Source organism: Macaca thibetana, chromosome 2, assembly GCF_024542745.1.
Source record: "Macaca thibetana thibetana isolate TM-01 chromosome 2, ASM2454274v1, whole genome shotgun sequence".
Classification (NCBI taxonomy): domain Eukaryota; kingdom Metazoa; phylum Chordata; class Mammalia; order Primates; family Cercopithecidae; genus Macaca; species Macaca thibetana.
This window is the reverse complement of record NC_065579.1, coordinates 174,946,639-174,961,184: the sequence shown is the minus strand read 5'-3', so window position 1 is coordinate 174,961,184 and position 14,546 is coordinate 174,946,639. Positions and strand designations below refer to the sequence as shown.

Below are 14,546 nucleotides of genomic sequence, written 5' to 3'. Positions count from 1 at the left end.
AAATCAGTGAACAAAGCAAATGTTAACAACTTACCCTAGTAGCTTAATTTGGCACTGCAAAATAGCTGGAGTAACTAGCAACAGGAAAAAAAAAAAAAAAAAAGAGAGAGAGAGAATAGTCATTCACATAAGGAAAAATGAGTTAGATATTAGTAAAGGACATCTGACTCATTCAATGACCACCCAGGAGATCAAGAAGGAAGATACTCAGAGAATTGGTGGTGTCTAGGAACTCCAAAGATAATATTTGCAATATGTTTTTTCTCATCATCCATATTTATGTTACTAATAAAATAACAATACATAGCAGTTCTAAAGAAATCATCCATTTCTTAGAATATCATGTTCCAATGATCTTACAACATTGGCTTGTAAAGAACCCCAATAAAAATGAATTTGGATGGCCAATAAACTTATTTTTAAAATGCTTGACATCACTAATTATTAAGAAAATGGAAATTAAAATCACAATGAAATCCTACTTTACTTCTGCAAGAATGGCCATTATTAAAAATTCAAAAAACAGTAAATGTTGACATGGGTATGCTGAAAAGGGAACACTTATAAACGGCTGATGGGAATGTAAATCAGTACAATCTCTATGGAAAACAGTATGGAGGTTACTTAAAGAAATAAAAGTAGGTCTACCATTTAATTTAGCAATCCCACCACTGGGTATCTACCAAAAGGAAAATAAGTCATTATATCAAAAAGACACCTGCATGCATATGTTTATTGCAGCACAATTTACAATTGCAAAGATATGGAACCAACCTAAGTGCCCATCAACCAATGAGTGAATAAAGAAAATATGGTATATATACACACTACGGAATATTATAAAAAGGAATGAAATTATGTATTTTACAGCAACTTGGGTGGGGCTGGAGGCCATTATTCCAAGTGAAGTAACTCAGAAATGGAAAACCAAATTAAGCTATGGGTATGCAAAGGCATACAGAGTGATATAATAAAATATGGAGACTCACAGCAGGGAGGGTGGCAGAGGGACAAGGTTTAAAAATTTACATATTGGGTACAATGTACGCTATTTGAGTGATAGGCACACTGAAATCTCAGACTTCACCACTATAGAATTCATCCGTGTAACCAAAACCACTTGTACCCCAAAAGACATTGAAATTTTAAAAAACTTTGCACCTGGAAAATGAAATTATTTTGGAGATCTCAGAGCATGTAGTGAGTTTGATTTTTAGAGAAAATTGAAAGACAATTCTCTTTTCTAATCAAAATTTTATTTTTTTGAAAAATTGTATCCTTCCTTCAGAAGAAGGGTGCCTCTTTCAGGATGTTTCTAAATGCTCTGGGGCAAAAGTATTCCTTTTCTTTCAGACAATGTAGTATTGGCCTTCCCCCTAATGGTGCCAAGTGCTGTGAATGAGGTTTCATGGAAAAGACAGGACTTGAACAAGGAGAATTTTATCCAGGCAGAAGCACATTGTTTAATGTTACAACTGAAGTTAATGGCAACTGTTGTAGCCCTGAATTGTTTCTGTACCGCAATGAGTGTGGATATTATCCTGAAGTTTCCGAGAAAAAAGTCTCATGCTGAGGTTTGGAAATTTTCATTCTGAAGTAGTCAGAACATTTTTTAAAATGACAAGTTCTGAGCACGAATATCAAAATATTGAATAAGTTGGGGCACTGGATAACAGAGAAAGATGAAAGATCTAATTCAAATGGCTGGGCCAAATAATGACTAAGGAGAAATAATAACCATCTGTAAATATTTTAGGAAAATAGGGAGCAAGAAGGTAAAAGGAATTTCTCTGAATTATCCAAAGGGGTATAACTAAGAGAAACAGGATTAAATTGAGCAAAGAAAAGGTAGGCAGAGAATGAGGGGGAAAATGACCACATAATGAGATCTGTCAGTCTGTGAAATAGTCCTTCAAAGGAGGTGGTGGAAACCCCATTGCTTGAATCATTTTCAGCTAAGTTGGAAAAATTGATCTATTAAGAGTATTATCCAACCATGGAAGAAGAGAGGCTTGAGGATGAGCAATGTATCTTTTCCATCTTTAACTTCTATATTTTGGGAAAAGGAAAAAAAATGAAGATAAGGAAGCAACCTAGTAGAATATCTTGGAGAAAAACAAAAATAATCTAGAAACCACAGGATAACAGTGATAAGTGAAACAAATGGAAAGAGAAAACCCATGAAAACACACCACTTTCAAAAAATATGTAAACACTTAAAACATGGCTAACGAAGGGGTGACTTCAAAGAGAGTTAGGAATTTATTTAAGGGTTTCTGTTTTTCTATTTATAATAAAATATCAAAATCACAACATTCCTCTTAAGTAACTGAAGGACTGTCATGATTATTTGAGTTAGGCTAACACGGTTGTGTTTGTTTAGGACCCCAGCAAATCTGCATGCTTCAGAGAAATCTGGATGATCTGATCCTCTATAGTGGCCAGACCCTGGTAATACTGGTTAAGCAAAGTGATAGAATAATCACAATTAAATAATATATAATTAAATTATTAAACATCATATAAACTATATAAAAATATTGAACATTGACCACAGGCAAAGCACAATTTCAGATAATGTAAGGATTACAAAGGTTTATAAAACTTGGTCATTTTACTCCTTGAGATGTGAGTCTATTGGAAAAGACAGACTGATGGGAAACATAATATGTCTCTGGGCAATGAAGCACCAATGCCCTTCTTGGACAGAAATGTTCTTCTTACTCCCACTCAAAGCCTCAGGGACTCATCCTGCTTTTCTCTTCTCAGGGTGGCTGCTTCTTCCCACTCTTTCTCCTTTCCGCAAACTCAGCTTTACCATTTCTTACTACCGTGAAGAAGAGAAATGAGGGCTTTTTCCTTTTTCACATTTAATCAGTATTGGAATAGCAGTGGAAACTCATAACAATATCATATTTATTTTGTGCTTTTTCTATGCCCAGATACTATAATGGGTCCTTAAAATGCAATGTTTATTTTAATCCAAGTCAACATCCTGTGTGTTGAGTAGTAGAATTACCCATATTTTATAGATTTTCAAACTGAGGCTTAGAGATGTTTATAACTTGTCCAAATTCAAACAGGAAGGAAGCAATGGAGCTACGATATGAGCACATGTTGCTATCGACTGAGTTGTGTGTCTCCAGATTCATATGTTGATGCCCTAACCCTCAATGTGATTGTATTTAGAGAGAGGGCTGATGAATTTTGTACGATTTCACCACAAAAAAAGACAGACCTTGATTTATATTTTGTTTCCTCCTACTATTAGCACATAGTTGCAAGCATGACTGTATTTCATTTAATAACCTAATTATTGGTTTAATAAGTATATTTTTATAATTTTTAATTTTATTTCTCATTGTAAAATCAAATAAACCCTTTGTTCACTGTTACTGAAGTTAATTTAAGTAGCCTTTCTGCAGAACAAGTTGTAAAGCTTATAAGACTTAGATAACAAAAGTTTTTTCACCTACAGCTCTCTATATACTTTTTAAAAATAAAATGGAAGCTTTTTCAGTGTGTTTTATTCTACTTTTGTATCTAAGAAACACAATTAACAATCAATCCCCATCTCTCCTTTTCTGATATCTGCTACTACAACAATGATAACAGACAGCAAAGTCCATATGTATGGTCCCTGATTTAGGATAGTTTGGCTTACAATTTTTCAACCTTACAATGTGTTTATTGGGATATTAAATACATTTCTGACAGGGTATAGTTTACTTATGATGGGTTTATTGGGATATAACCCTATTGCATACCAAGGAACATCTGTATATTATTTGCGTTTAAGTCCTGAATTTAATTAACAATCCTACAACTCTTTATTTTGGTTGACTGTTTTGGTGAATATCCAGGCTACAAAGAAATGCTCTATGTTCTCCAATGGGACAGTTGTTTAAGCTAAATAAGTCCAACAGGTAAAAAGGAATCCACTCTAAGAACAAAACAGGATGCAGTCTGGGAGTGGATAATCATCATTATAAGAAAGCATCCAACACATGTACATTTATGGAGCAAATATGTATCCATGATTACAAATAGGAGATTACAAGTTAATATCCTAGGAAAATGCTACTTTGGCAAGGTTCCCAAATCAATTTGGTAACAGAAATTCTTGACAATACTACCTAAAACTCCTCAAATCTACTTTTTCTGAGAAAGCATTGTCTTTCAATCAGCAGTCTGAAGCAAGATGTGTAACAGTCTGAAATATCCTTTCCATTGTTGAAAGCTTCAAACCTTTCCACACTAAGGGATTTATGACTATTTCTGATATATTCAGTCATTTCCCCTATATTTTTCCTGGCACTATGTTGAAAGGATAATTTAAGATTTATGTGCCATTTAAAGTAAAGGCAATCGGTTCATTCTCTAAGAGGTGTGATTTGACTGCCATCTGGCTAAAGTAATGGCTTCTTTCCAGGTTAGTGACAATTGAAAAGAAAAAAATTGAAGACTAGAGAAGGGTATTCCTAAATAAACTCCAAGCAACAGATGAGGGGAGCCATTTGTATACCAAATGTCATAGAGGAAAGGTTAGGAAGCATTGGTTTTGGTGTCAGACAAACGCAAGTCCTGGTTCTGAATCTATTTACCATATGTATAAACCTTGGCTGAGCTTCTCAGTACTCTGAGTTTTAGCTTCCTCATAGGTGAAATGGGAACAATAACAGGGTTGTTGTATATATTAAATGGGGTAATACACATATAGTGGTAAGTGGTGAATGGACATATAACAAAGTCAATAAAATTATACATTATATCACTATCAAAATACCTTATAAGAAGTAAATGAAAGTTAATTTTTTATACTCCTTAACCACTAAATTATTCTTTCTGAGAATGTGGTATGAGGAAAATTTGCATCAACATCACAACTTAATTTTTTGAATTTATTTATCTGTTGAATGAATCAACAAATATTTTGGAACACTTGGTATATGCCAGTCACAGTACTGGAAATAAAATGATGAATATGACAAACAAGTTCCCTGCCCTTATAGAATTTACATTCTAATGGAGAAGACACAGTAAATAAATAATTAACAGATTGTGTTAAATGTTACATAGTAAGCAGGTTGATGAAACAGAACAACCTGAAAAGGCCACTTTAGATAGGGTGGTTTGGTGAAGACATTCAGGGGAGATGACGTATGAGTTGAGACTTGAAGAAATTGAGACTACTATGATAACAGCCAGAAGAAGAGCATTCCTGGCAGAAGGAAGAAAAATCCAATGGCCTAGAAGTTTGAAAGACTTGGAATGTTTTTATAAGGAGATCAATGTAACCGGAATGTCGTGAGAGAGGAATGGTACGAACTGATATTGAATATATTGAAGAGAAAAGCCCTTGTACCTCTTGGATCCATTTGGTTTCTATTATAAATTCATCCCACCCACTTTTCCAGAATTGTGGTTGGTATCTTTTTCTGGGGAACTATACTAAGGAAAGTTAATGGGATAAGCTACAAACCCCACCATATTGCTGTCTCAAGATTGCAACTAATGCTCATCTTTCTTCTCTGCTGCCCATTCTAGAATTCCTTCAACTTCAGCACTTCTGCTGGTCCAGGTGGCTTATTTAGTGAGGTGATCCAGACCCTCACGTGGAATATAAGCTTCTGGTCACCATGTTGTTCTAGGCCATGGCTATTGCACTTTACTACTACTGTTAAAATTAAGAAGAGCTGCAGGAGCATACTAAAAAAATTCCTTATTGTATCACCCAGTTGTCAAACATATTACTTCCTATTTTCACTGTATAGCAGCTATCCTGCTTCCTTCTGGTCTTCAGAGCCTATTACCCTTTGTGCTGATCTCTTTGCATGGAGATCCCAAAGTAACTGGATGGAAACCATACCTTAGAATTTAATGGGATTTTTACTGTGTTCTCTAAAGGAAGCATTATCCTTCTCAGTTAACTAGAACTCCTAGCCTCAAAAAACATGAAGCTGCTGGGCTGGAAAGCACATATGTGGACCATTGGAGGTGATGATATGTGGAGATATTCTGATTCCCACAGTTTGTTTCAAGAACCAATGTGTTTAACCTACGGGGAACCCTGTACCATATGATAGTCATTGACTTAGAGCAGGTGTCAGCATATTTTTTTTTTGTAAAAGGCCAAACAGTAAATAGTTTGGGCTTTACAGGCAATATGATCTTTGTTGCAACTCTTAATTCTGCTGCTTTAGTGTGAAAGCAGCCATAGGCAATATGTAAATGAAGGAAAGTGGCCATGTTCTATTAAAACATTATTTACAACAAAGCTGGCAGGTCCTTGGACTGCAGTTTGTTGACTCCTGATTTAGAGGTGTAGTGCATTCTAGGGAATGGCATTCCATTCTTGCAGAGTAACATATCCCACTGATGCCAGAACTGAATATTCAAAAGGCAAATCCATCGCTCTACTGGGTGGGCAGCTTCGAAGTAGTGGGCTGTCATGTCACAGAACCCAAAACTATAACCATTTTATTGTTGTAGGTGGTGTTTGGGGTCTTATTTGTTATTATGAGGGACCGCTTATTATCTGTTCAGTTGATTTGATATTCTGTAGCACTCAGATGATAGTGCTAACCAAGACTATGTCAGCAGGAAAGACAAAATGAATTGCTGTCTTCTCCAGAGTAAGAGTGATTCCATGTAATCAGTTTACTATCAATAGGCTGGTTACCCTTCTGCTATATTAGGGGCTCAGTATTAGTACCCTTTGCTGGATGCTGAATATTTAGAAGTGGCAGTAGCTAGATAAGTTTTGGTAAGTGGGAACAAATAGGGGATATCCTCTATTCTTGCCATTCTGGTTACTCCTCTCATAAGCCTATTGTCTCAGCAGTGAGGTGGTAGATGCCAGATGCTATCTGATATCAGTTGACTCATAAGTTCAACATTGTGCTTTTCCTCACCACAGAACCTCTGGTAACATAAGGTCTGCTGGGCCTTATGACCCAGATGGTAGAGCTGCCTGAATTCTAGCCTGGACGTCCTGCAGACCTCTTATCTGTGTTGAGCCCTGCTAAGAGCAGATAGCTTTTATATCACTTGGTTAGTGGGTTTAAGAAGTATTCCCAAGTATGTAAAATTTTCTCTCCAGGAACCTGAAGGGGCTTACAAGGCATTGTGCTACCTTTCTAATGATAGGATTTGTAAGTTTTAATAGTTTATCCCTTATTTTGGAGGGGATTTACATGCATGCCCTTGACCACTGTAAAATTCACTGATGCAGCAGTCCTTGAATCTTCACAGGGTGTATCTTCCACCTCTGGACTATACATGATTTCCCAAGGAGCACATATATCTTATCAGAGCCTCCAACATACTTGTCACTTTTTGCTTATTTGTTCCAATTAAGATGGGTCATCAATACAGTGGAACAATATGACATACTGCAGAATATCCAGACAGTTGAGGTCTCTTGGAAATATATTACAAGAGAGGGTTGGAGATTTAATATAGCTTTAGGCCAAGACTGTATATATTTATTATTGTCTGTTCCATGTGAATGAAAACTGGTTTTAAGCCTCTTTCTTGACAGAGATGGAAAATAACACATCTGCTAAGTCAATGGCCAAATGCCATCTACCCAAGTCCATGGTAATCTGCTCTAGCGATGATACCACACCTGGCATAGAAGCTGCAATTGGGACTCGTATAATAGTTTGTTGAGTCTGCAGCACTATACTGTTATCCAATAGAATCTCAACGTTTTCACAGGGGCCAGACTGGCAAATTAAATGATAGCATCAATCATCTCTGCCTCCTTTAGGTCTTAATTTCTACCATTCTTGCTGAAATGCAATATTGTTTTTATTTATCATTTTGACTGGGCGTGGAGTGGGCAGCTTCAATAGCTTCCACCTAACCTTTCGTATCGTGATAATGCTTATTCCACAAGCCAAGGAATCAATGTGAGAGTTGTGCCCATAATGAATTACATATTTGGAGATAGGAATAAGAACTTACCTGTGAGCCATCCCTGGGCCAGAGCTCCACTTATTACCTGGCTTTCATAATCACCATTGTAAGCGGGACATCCTTGACAATGCTTCATGCTTCTGAGTATCAGTGCCAACTCAGAGCCTATGTACGAAAGTCCTTGAAATTTCTGGAAATTCCTCTTTTCCCATTGTATAGTGTTATGTATAGTTACATTTCCTTTGGGGAAAGAACTGGAAGAATTATTCCTATATATATTTACCATAGAGTTGCAGAGCCCCTTGTTCTGAGCACCCAGTCGCTCTCCCCTTCAGTCAGCAGGTTCTGGGCCCAAGATTTCCCTCAAGTCTGGAAACTGGGCAACGATTGTGGTATATTATTGAGGGAGGTGCTCTCAGCCTCCTAATCATTAATTTTTCTTGTATTTGGTAGTATAAATTAAGCAATATCCCTGTTTGCTGCCCATGTATCTTTCTCCCCAGGAATTTTGTATTCTGTTAATCATTTTATAGCTCTGTGCGGGTCAGACCCGGAATTGGCACTCCGGTTTTGCCTGTCATTACAGTAATTGTGCACAGCTTGCTTCTGATGATTAAGCACCTGCCCTCTTTCATCCTCATTGCCTGTTTTGGGACAATCCTGGTCTGCAAGGGAAAGCCAGTGTTGAGCTTCCCATTGACACTGGTATCCCTCTCCCAAGTGCAATCCTTGTTCCCTCGGTAAAAGGATTGTCTGCCTAGCCCTCCCACGAACATTGTCAGCTGGTAAGTTTTCCAGCCATATGTAGTGTATCCTTTCTAACATGTTCACTTCTCTCCTCCTATTGATCCCTCTGTCAGCTGTTTTTCCCTGTAGTTCTAGTATTCTTACTTCATTTAGAGCAGTCTTTGTTTTTGTCAAGCTTCCAAGGAGCATCCTAGCAGTATATTAATACTTTCTTCTAAAGTCTTACCAAGGGGTTAAATCCTATATCCCAGAAAAGCAGCAAATAAAGTCTTGCTTATCCAACTTTATATTCTGCGCCCCTGATCCAGCACCTCAGGAACAAATTTCAAAAAACACTCCTGGCCCCTGCTACTGTCTGTTGACTGGGTCTCACTGATCCTTTGGATTACATTTCTTTTCCTTTTTTGGCAGATCTGGCACTTCTCTGGCTGGGATGTATTATGAATTAACCCTAAATATTGATCTGGTGGTCAGGAGAGGAGATGGGGACAGATCCTGAGAGGAGTGCATACTGTCTTTTAAAGCAGGATGGGGAAGCACTGGCCTTTTAAAGGAATGTGTGGGCCATTCCTGCAGGCCCGAAGGGAACAGAGTATCTGGAAATCCAGGATTTTTGATGATTTGACCCATAATGGCCCCATCTCTAGACTCTGGATTCTCCGCCTTCATAATAGGCTTCTGATCTCAGCATGTCAGATTTGCCATGGTTGACTAGTCAACTTTCTCTGGAATTCTACTAGTCTTACAACATTCTTTTCTTCCCTTCAAATTCCAAGAATTGAGTCTCTTTTCTACTACCAAAAAAGCTCCCCAGTTTTTAGAGCTATTATTTAATTAATTGTTAATTATCGTCAGCATTTTAAGGTATTTCTTCAATGACTCAGTAGCACCCAGCAAAGACTGTCTGATTGATTTCACAGCCTTTATAATTACTATTTTCTCAGAATCTTTCAAATGCCTAAGATAATCTCACACTTGTACATTTCCTTTCACCAGGTATCTTGTTCCAGTTCACCATTAGTGAAAGTTTTCACAATAACCACTATAACACGTTAGGGGCTATGAGTACTCTACTCACCTTCTATAATGGGGTCCTCATTACCAGTTGGCCAGAGGTAGTTCCAGCTCCTAGACTTTCACTTTATCATCTATTTCCTGGAGTCGCTCCTGACTTCATCTGCCAGAGGATAGGTTCCCTGTGAGAAATACTCTAAGATAAAAATTTGTATGCAGGAGATTTTTGTGGGAGAAAGCTCTTGGGAACAACACGAGTAAATGATGGAAAAACTGCAGCATTAGGGAGAGGAACAAGTGGAACTGCAACACAGTCAAACAGATGTCTCAGTCAGTCCTCCAGGAAGCTCTGGAGCTGGGAAAGGCCTTCAAAGTAGTCCAAAATGGAGGCAATAAAGTTGGGCCATTGTACCTTCATCAACAGTCAGTCACTGGGTGCAGACTGTCACAGGGAAGGAAGCACAACTTTAGAAGAGGTGGCTTCCTGTAGTTGAGGGGAATTCCCAGAGAGAAACTCAGAGCTGTTTGCAACCAACACCTATAAACTGGGATAATGAGTGTCCTGGTCCTGAAAGCAAGGATCTGTATTGCACTCCATAGCATTTACTAAATCATCACTATTGAGTTCACTTTTTAGTGAGTCTAGAACACTAGATATCTTTCAAAATCACCATGGTGGCAAAGATACTTGGAGCGAGGAGAGTTTTTGGATGTGTGATCAGTAAATGAGATCTGCACAAGAAATGGTTCATCTCAAGTGTCCAAAAATTTTACTTTACCACAGCTGCCTTCAGTATAATTCACAATTGTTTCCAAAGATCCAAGACAATTACTCACTTATTTCTTCCCCAAAAAATCTCTTCCAATTTTACAAGTGAGGAAAGAATGTCATAATATTTAGAATAATAGAATGAGTTGGTATGCTTGCAGCAAAGCCAATCCTACAAGTAAACTTCTAAGCAGATCTTCCTGTGAATAAATGGCCGACAGAATCAAAGTCCTCCCATCATCTTCTGAGTTTGGCCTATAAGCCTGCACATGTACCGGGATTAGAATTCCCATTTACCCTTTATAATTAAGGCATTATCCAGTTAAGCAAAATATTTGTTAAACTACTGTGTGCCTTTAGCAAGAACTATAAGATATGGGGTTGTTGCAACATCAATGACTCAAAGGTTAAGGATGCAATTTCTTTCATCAACATTTAATGTGGTGAAGTGACTTTTATGACTTTTCACTATGCATATTTTTTAAGCTGGTAAGAATTATGGTAATCAATGACACATCAACTTCCTAGAACTAAAGAATTAACAAGGTTCAAAAGCAAGTTCGTTGCTCTACTTCGTCACCTGAATTCAGTTCAACTTAGATCTAAATCCCTGGAATCTTCAAAGAGAACCAATAAGCCCCTAATATCTACCATTGTTAATTTCTGATGATCCTTGTAGGATATCTTTCTTTGTGAGGAAAGAAGAAAATAATAGTGCATTGCAGTCAATCATTAAATCATGGAAACTGGGCATGGTATTGAGAAGAAAACTAAACATTTTAGCTGTCAGCAATGTAGAAATACTTTAAAGAATGCCAAATTTGAGGACTTAACCAAAATCCTATTTAAATAGATTTAGTATAAAACCTACATAAGGAAAGAAGTCAGTATAAGTATGTGAATTCACATTAAGTTGTTTATAAATAGCAAACAGTTTAGGGAGCCTGGTTTCATGTACAGTGCATTCTTCACTTGGTACTTACAGTGCATTTGGGAAAATGGAAATATTTTCAGTATTACAACTGGAAAGTCAGTAAGCTATTTTACGCCAATGCCTCAGACTTTTCCTAGGACAAGTCTGGAAATATGGATCCCATATTCCTAGGAAACACTTGAGATGGTACTGGAGTTTCAACCTTTTCCTGGCCACAAAGAAACCTGGATATGGCACTTCCTGGCTTCCTTCTATACAGAATAGGCACTGAGAATTTTCTAGGCTGTATAACCATGTTCCTTGTCACAATGCAAGTCACATCACCACTTGTTAAAATCCTGTGAAGGTATTACCATGATCCCCATTTCATAGATAAAGATTCTGAAGCACAGAGATGTTAAATGTCTTACTCCAAGTCATAAAGTCAGTAAGAAGGGAGGCATAATTCAAACCCAGGCAGTTTGCTTGAAGAACTTGTGGGTTTAATTACTTGGCAATGCTGACTTCTGCTCACATTATTTATTAACAGTATTAATAAAACCAGGAGAATTTGAGGAGAAACAGAAATGAAAATATATATAAATCATACCTTTGAAGCTGATTACCCCATTTGATTCTGTTTTGTTACCCAGTCAGTCAGGCATCTGCATTTGATTTGCAAATCTTTACAAGAATTATGACTCTCAATGGATCAACAAATATTCCAGACACTTAAAAGAAACAGGATGAATAATTTTGGTTTTGGTAGTTATATTAGTCAGAGTTTTACAGAGAAACAGAACTGATAGGATATATAGATATAGAGAGAAATGGAGATAGAGGTATAAGAGTAGATTTATTATAGGATTGGCTCACATGATTATAGGGGCTGAGAATTGGCATGAAATGCTGTCTGCAGGCTGGAGAACCAGGAAACTTGGTGTCGTAATTTAGTTCAGTTCCAAAGGCTTGAGAAAGAGGAGTGCTAATATTTGAGGGCAGGAGAAGATGGATGTCTCACCCAAAACTTCTGCCTTTTGTTCCACTGGGGCTCTCAACAGATTGGGTAATGCCCATCTACATTGGTGAGAGCCATCTGCTTTACTCAGTCTACAGATTCAAGCACTGATCTCTTTTAGAAATACTCCCACAGCCCCACCCAGAAATAATTTTTTATCAGCTATCTGGGCATTTCATAGCCCAGTTAAGTTATCATAGTGGTGTTACTTAAATACTGTTACCCAGACTACTCCTTTTAAAGTTCTGAGTTATCCCAGTGGCATATTTGCTTTGCCAGCTAACTAATCTACAAAATGAATTGCACATGCAAATCTATCAGATGTGCTTCTTGAGTCTCTTTAATTCATTTTTTGGCTATAATTTTCTAAATAGAAATGTGAAATAAATTATATTATCATATCTCATTTTTTTCTGATTTTAAACACAATATACACTTACTGTTAAAATTTACTAAATAGTGAAATACATACAATTGAAGATACACTTAATTTATACTCTTACTTAACAAAGAAACTAGTAATATTTTCATAGATTTTTCTTCCTCCTCCTCTTCCTCTTTCTTTTCCTTCTCCTTCTTTTAGCTTTTCAATAAAAGTACATCCTGCAGGTGTGGCTTTCCATCCTACTTTATATCACTGTATATTTGTCTTAGTCATTAACTATTCTTCAAAAGCAAATTTCAGTGGGCAACTGAATAATACTATATTACATGGATACAACTTAAAGGACATTTGGACATTGTATCAGTTCATTTTCATGCTGTCAAGCCATCTTATAAAACCATCAGATCTTCTGAGAACGCACTCATTATCATTCACTGTCAGGAGAATAGCATGAGCAGCATGAAGGTAACCATCCCCATGATTTAATTACCTTCCACCAGGTCCCTCCCATGACATGTGGGGATTATGGGGACTACAATTCAAGATGAGATTTGGGTGGGGACACAGCCAAACCATATTACTCCTGCCCCTGGCCCCTCCCAAATCTCATGTCCTTGCATTTCAAACACAATCATGCCCTTCCAACAGTCCCCCCAAATCTCAAGTGATTCTAGCATTAATTCAAAAGTCCAAGTTCAAAGTCTCATATGGAAGGGACAAGGCAAGTCCCTTCCACCTATGAGCCTGTAAAATCAAAGGCTAGTTAGTTACTTCCTAGATACAATGGGGACACAGGCATTGTGTAAATACAGCCATTCCAAATGGGAAAAATTGGCCAAAACAAAGAGACTACAGGTCCCATGCAAGTCCGAAATTCAACAAGGCAGTAATTAGATCTTAAAGTTGTGAAATAATCTCCTTTGATCCTATGTCTCACAGCCAGGTCGTGATGATGCAAGAGGTGGGCTCCCATGGTCTTGGGAAGCTCTGCCACTTTCACTTTGCAGGGTATAACCCCCCCTCTAGACTGCTTTAATGGGCTGGTGTTGAGTGCCTGCAGCTTTTCCAGGCAAGCTGTAGGTGGATTCACTATTCTCGGGTCTGGAGGATGGTGGCCCTCTTATCACAGCTTCACTAGGCAGTGCCCCACTGGGGACTCTGTATGGGACCTCTGACACCACATTTCTCTTCCTCACTGACCTAGCAGAGGTTCTCCATGAGGGCTCCACCCTTGCAACAAACTTCTGTCTGGACATCCAAGCATTTCTACACATCCTCTGAAATCTAGGCAGAGGTTCCCAAACCTCAGTTCTTGCTTTCTGTGCACCTGCAGGCTCAACACCACATGAAAGCTGCCAAGGCTTGGGGCTTGCACCTCCTGAAGCCACAGCCCAAGCTGTGCTTTGGCCTCTTTTAGCCAGGGCTGGAGTGGCTGAGATGCTGGTCACCCAGTTGCTAGGCTGCACACAGTAAGGGGTACCTGGGCCCAGCCCACAAAACCATTGTTTCCTCCTAGGTCTCCAGGTCTGTGATGGGAAGGGCTGTTGCGAAGGTCTCTGACATGCCATGGAGACATTTTCCCCATTGCCTTGGTGATTAACATTTGGCTCCTCATTACTTATGCAAATTTCTGCAGCAGGCTTGAATTTCTCCCCAGGAAATGGGGTTTTTCTTCACTATTGCATCATCAGCCTACAAATTTCCAAACTTTTATGCTCTGCTTCCTTTTTAAACATAAGTTCCAATTCCAAGTCATATCTTTATGAATGAATAAAAC

At 38.0% G+C, this 14,546-nt stretch overlaps 1 protein-coding gene across 1 annotated transcript in view; it reads right to left on the bottom strand.

Annotated features, from left to right (window-relative positions):
* The window catches only part of CLDND1 (claudin domain containing 1), an 871,794-nt gene extending 858,006 nt beyond the window's left edge, over nucleotides 1-13,788 (bottom strand). Inside the window, exon 1 of the mRNA XM_050782101.1 lies at nucleotides 13,785-13,788. The gene's annotated coding sequence lies outside the window, so the exon portion shown is untranslated. The remainder of the gene's footprint in view (nucleotides 1-13,784) is intronic.
* Between the last annotated feature and the right edge of the window lie 758 nt (nucleotides 13,789-14,546).